This window comes from Schistocerca americana, chromosome 2, assembly GCF_021461395.2.
Source record: "Schistocerca americana isolate TAMUIC-IGC-003095 chromosome 2, iqSchAmer2.1, whole genome shotgun sequence".
Lineage (NCBI taxonomy): Eukaryota > Metazoa > Arthropoda > Insecta > Orthoptera > Acrididae > Schistocerca > Schistocerca americana.
In genome coordinates, this window is record NC_060120.1 from 242,321,089 (window position 1) to 242,327,348 (window position 6,260).

Sequence of the window (6,260 nt, forward strand, 5' to 3'; positions counted from 1 at the left end):
TCATTCTACAAGGACACTGCTTTTAAATCAATTGTGCATACCCACTTACAATATTACACGAAAGTATGGAATTCATACCACGCAGGAGGACTAAGCGACATTGACGGGGGGGGGGGGGGGGGGGGGAGGTGAGGGGCGAAGTTCTTACCATCCTTACTAGATGCACGAATTACCATCGTCACACGCTCTCACTCAGTAAGGCAGTGTGGAGAGGTCTGGAATCGAGCATAGGCCACTGACTCAAAGTGTTTTGATCAAACAGCTTATACCTCCACACCTAATCCCCATGTCGGCAAAATACTGGGGGTAAAAATTTCTTCCACCATCAAAACTCTGGTCGTCTATCGCCGAATGGAACTCCAACGCACAGGCGTGCATTAGCAACATCAGATACTGGGTTGGGTATCATTGAACGTTAAGTCAGCACCTCTGTTACGCACTTTCGTTAAACCATTTGAGGAGGCTGCACTTCCAACTTAAGATACATTTTGACCTTAGGTAACACTCAGGGTGCAGCTGTGGCCTCAAGTTGTGCTGAGATCGCCAATTTCTGCTTGTCTGACGCGGCTGAAGAGTATATTAACGTGCTGCTGCCGGCTGTAACCAGAATGAGAGGCGTACCATTTCCTTGGCCCATCGGCACTAACACTGCCACCTTGGAACTAGTGCACTAGGCAATTCTTTTGAATGACTTTCCAGTGTAACGCAGGCTTAAAATGTGACTCCGGTGAATGTTAGTTCATTCGCTGGCTGCACCCTGTTGCATTGACAATATGTGCTGTCCTACTTTTGTTGTAGAGATCGTCAGTCCTAAGCAGCTCTTCACTCTAGTCTATTCTGTGCAAGTCTTTTCATCTCTTGAATAACTACTACAACCCACTTACTGTCCTCAAACCTTGCTCTCCCTCCGCAGATTTAACTCTCACACTTCCCTCCATTATGAAACTAATCATTATTTGAAGCCTCAGAAACTTTGCTATTAATAAGCTATAAATTTCTTCTTTCTTCAGTTCGATCCAGCACCTCCTCATTAGCTAATCGATCCAAAGATCTAATTTTCAGTACTTTTCTGCAGCTTCACATCTCAAAAGCTTCTATTCTCTTCTTGTCTGAACTGTTAAATAAATTTCGTGTGACTAGGGCCTCCCGCCGGGTAGACCGTTCGCTGTGTCCTTCGACTTGACGCCACTTCGGCGACTTGCGCGTCGATGGGGATGAAGTGATGATGATTAGGACAACACAACACCCAGCCCCTGAACGGAGAAAACCTCTGACCCAGCGGGGAATCGAACCTGGGCCCTTAGGATTGACAGTCCGTCGCGCTGACAACATTTTTTTTTTTTTTTGTCGATATTGAGCGTTGCGTTTTGTCTGGGCGGACGCCACAAGACATCCGTTCAAGTTGAGCGTTGATTCCTTGACTCAGTTCTTTTATTACAGAGAGCACGCAGCCCTCTGACCGAACACGCTGAGCTACCGTGCCGGCATCACACAGCTACCGGGGCGGACATCTGAACTGTTTACCGTCCGTGTTTCACTATTGTACAAGCCTACACTACAGACATACCTTCAGAATATACTTCCTACACTTAAAGTTATATTCGATATTAATAAATTTCCTTCTTTCAGAGCTCCTTTTCCTTGCTACTGCCTGTCCTCTCAAATTCGGTCATCATGTTATTTAGCTGTGGAAATAACAAAACTCAGCGACTACTGTTAGTGTCTCATTTTCTAATCTAATTCTGTATCACAATCATCAGATTTAATTATTTCTACATTTTATTACCGTTGTTTTACCTTTGGGACATTCATCTTATAAACCTCCATTCAGGACAATGTCCATTCTTGCTAATACTTAGCCATCTCTGATAGAATTACAATGCCACCGACAAACATAAAGTTTTTATTTCTTCACTCCTGACATAACTTCCTAATACTTAAATTTATAATAGATGTTAACAAATTAGTCTTTTTTAGACGTGCTTCTTGCTATTCCCAATCTGCATTGCCAGTTTATCATTCTATATCATAACTGAAATAACGAACCACTATTGCAGTGAAACAAACGTAACCGTTATGGGCTTAGCGGCTTCTTTCGCCACGTCAAGTCGGCTCTTAAGAAAGACGCAAAACTTTTCATGAAATTTTTTTTGTCTAAGGAAGTGGCATTAAGTGTGCCACCACGTGATGGCGGCAAGTAGACGCAGACTTGCAAGTAGATCAGGTGGCGAGGTATCTTCTCTTGGCTAAGCATTGTCATTGAGTGACCTGAGACAAAGATAGCTGAACTGGCACAGTGCGTATTGTTCTGGTATTGTGCTATCAGCAAGTAGATCTCTAGCTGTAAACAAACGGCGTGATGCCGGGGCGGCTTACGTACTGTTAGGCAACACCGGTGGCCGACAATTCACGTATGTACTACAGGGTTCGTACGGTCCTAAACAACGAGTTACTGCAGCTACGTCTACAGATGTATATCTCAAGCAGGGTGTCCCAGGAGGAATGGTCAATATTCAGAGATATGACAGGAAGCATCATTCTAAGCAAACAAATCCAGTAAACATGGGCTCTAAAATACATAACTCAAGAGCTGTGAGCGATTCACTACCTTCGTTACTGTGAAACAAATCTTTTATATTGCAGCCTGTTTCCTTTCCATATTTTGGGAGGATGTAGTATGGAGAAAAGCAAGACAAAATTGTCTTGTAAACATGGACTCTAAACTGCGTACCTTGCGAACTTTGAGCACTTGTTCAGTAGCGAAGATGGAACAAGTACTCATAGCTCTTCGGGTCCGCATTTTAGAGCCCATGTCTGCTGGACAGTTTTTCTTGTTTTCATCCATACTAACACCTCTTAAAATATGGAAAGCAAAGATCTTCCAGTAGAAGAGACTTATTTCACAGTGTGAAGACGAAGAAATGCTCATAGCTCTGAAGGTCCATTAGACTTTTTTGCTTCGAATGATCGTCCCTGTCTTATCCCTGAATACTGACTATTTCTCCTGGAAGACTCTGTATAGTGCATGGCGGAGCACACTTCGTACCAATGTCTTGTCAGCGATTTCCTGTTCTATTCTACTCGGGTACTGAGCAACTGGGAAATGTCTCTTTACATGTCTAATCTGTCATATTCGTACTTTTCGGACAATGTCAGATACGATGTGTAGTTGTGCAGTTTTACGAGCGCTTACTGAAAAGTGTCAACGGCCTTGCCGCAGTGGATACACCGGTTACCATCAGATCACCGAAGTTAAGCGCTGCCGGGCGTGGCCGCACTTGGATGGGTGACCATCCGGGCCGCTATGTGCTGTTGCCATTTTTCGGGGTGCACCCAGCCTCGTGATGCCAACTGAGGAGCTACTCGACCGGGTAGTAGCGGCTCCGGGCAAAGAAAACTATCGTAACGACCGGGAGAGCAATATCTGCTTAGAGAGTTTAATTTATTTTTCGTGTCTGTCAATTTTTTATGTACTTTTTTATTTGGTCTGATCTGATTAGGGACAGCAGGGCCTCTCTTACATCGGACCAGGGTTTTACACATGGAGTACCTTTTTTACGATAATGATAGAAGCGAAGAAATGAATCAAAATTTGTGCGATGGCTTGACCCCGGGTCTCCTGTTTACTAAGCAGATGTATTAGTCATTACACCATCGTAGCAGTATATGTAACACAGCTTCACAGACTACCCTAGTCCAATGGCCTCCCTAACACAAACTTCAGCCCACACCTTCAGCCTATTTTCCCCTTTTTTACATCATAGATTCCTAAGAAATAACGGTTTTGATAAGACAAATAGCATTAAAATGATCTGAATGTCTGAGGTGGCACTGTGAGTGAATAATACTATGAACTAATGAAGTTAATTCTGACAATATTGGTACTACTGCAGCTGTTGCTACAAGCCGGCCGCAGTGACCGAGCGGTTCTAGGCGATTCAGTCCGGAACCGCGCGACTGCTACGGTCGCAATTTTGAATCAGACATGGATGTGTGTGATGTCCTTAGGTTAGTTAGGTTCAAGTAGCTCTAAGTTCTTGGGGACTGATGACCTCAGATGTTAAGTCCCATAGGCAGGACGTATTTAAATGTTGCGATATGAAAAAGTGTAAAATAAATGGATCGATAACGTACAAAATAAACTAAATGAGCACGTATTGTCATTAGACTGTTGTTTTATTTCCTTGTGAACACTATTGAAATTCTCGCTCTATAGCCATTCTTTTTTTAGTGATTCGTTATTATCCAAATCACTGTCCAAAGAGCTGTCCTAAAAGAAATGAATGAACAGCCGAATGACACAAGTGTAGTCATTTAGATGTGTCTACATGACTGTTACTTCCAAAAACAGGAAAAATCATAAAAAATAAGGATTTTCTTTAAACAGTTAAAGAGGCAATACGTCGTTCGAACCACTATCAAATGAAGGAACAGGTTGATGGGGCACCAGTTAAGACATACAGGTATAGGTAACCTGATGCTGGAATGAAAAGTAGGCAAGAAAATTATAGGGTCGGGCAAATATTACAACATGTAGAGTACATTACAGAAAATGTTATGTGTAATTAATATGCAGAAATTGAAAGATTAGCACGAGATGGGAAGAGATAAAGGACCTCACCACGCGAGGTATCTAAGGGATTTGCCTTTACAGATGATTACAGAAATGTCACCTCAGTTCATTTGCCCTTCTGACCACACATTTTCAACATTGTAACAGCTGGACACATAATGGTATAATGTTGAAATTCTTGCACTTGGATGTAAGTATTTTTAAGAACATGATCTGTATGGTAATGTGTGGTTGCAAGTCTGCGTAGAAGTGGTACTTATTGTATAATGTAGTTTCTAAAGTTCATCGATTACGATCGTTGCGTTCTAGATGCTGGCTAAACGGATAATGTCCAGAGACAATAAAGAAATAAAGCTTGCATACACACTCAGTGCAAAACTAACATAGGCATCTGTGAGAGCTCAGATACAGTGCTGAGAAAAACGACTTTATAATAAGGACAGAGAAGAGTAATGGATGTCGCATTGATAAAATTTTAAAAAAACCATGGGTCAGAAACGCACCCTTGTGCAGCTACGGCGATAATACGACATACTAGCAGTGCCGAGCAAGCGGATATTTGTGCGTTTAAACTAAATTGCCCCAGCTAATACCTATTATGGTTAAGAACGTTAGTTTCAACTGGTCAGAGCCAGGCAAAATAAATTTTATCCATGACCGGTAACGTCAGAGGTGAATTTTCAGTAATGTTTACTGGCTAAAGCTAGGCTATAAATCAACTGCGCAAGAAGTACAGTTGAGCATAACGACCACAACGTAACGCAGCTACAGTTTAGTTTGATAAAACCGCATTACTAGACAGATTGGTAACCGGATAAACTTCAGTGCGCTCTTCGCTTATTGGCTATCAATTTAAGACCCTAGCTCCACAGATGTGCATTTTCAAGAGATGGTAGTTTGGAAAATTTTGGTCCAAATCCCCTGCCCTGCTCCGACTTACCACACCGTTTCTCTTCGCACTATATACCTCTACTGTTTAGTACACCTGCTGCCTTGACAATGCAAAATATAGTCAATGTAAACCAGTAATCCACCACAGAAATTGTAATTTCATTCTTATAACATTTTTGGCTTCTTGTATCCGTTTTGATATCTCTCCTAATTTATGAGTAATATTCAGTTGCTTTTATGACTATTAATATACCTTCTTTTTATACACTCCTGGAAATGGAAAAAAGAACACATTGACACCGGTGTGTCAGACCCACCATACTTGCTCCGGACACTGCGAGAGGGCTGTACAAGCAATGATCACACGCACGGCACAGCGGACACACCAGGAACCGCGGTGTTGGCCGTCGAATGGCGCTAGCTGCGCAGCATTTGTGCACCGCCGCCGTCAGTGTCAGCCAGTTTGCCGTGGCATACGGAGCTCCATCGCAGTCTTTAACACTTGTAGCATGCCGCGACAGCGTGGACGTGAACCGTATGTGCAGTTGGCGGACTTTGAGCGAGGGCGTATAGTGGGCATGCGGGAGGCCGGGTGGACGTACCGCCGAATTGCTCAACACGTGGGGCGTGAGGTCTCCACAGTACATCGATGTTGTCGCCAGTGGTCGGCGGAAGGTGCACGTGCCCGTCGACCTGGGACCGGACCGCAGCGACGCACGGATGCACGCCAAGACCGTAGGATCCTACGCAGTGCCGTAGGGGACCGCACCGCCACTTCCCAGTAAATTAGGGACAC

The 6,260-nt window shown here is 43.5% G+C and overlaps 1 pseudogene; it reads left to right on the top strand.

The window, feature by feature from the left end:
- Positions 1 to 3,201: 3,201 nt before the first annotated feature.
- On the top strand, positions 3,202 to 3,318 carry LOC124596989 (annotated as a pseudogene).
- The last annotated feature ends 2,942 nt before the right edge of the window (positions 3,319 to 6,260 follow it).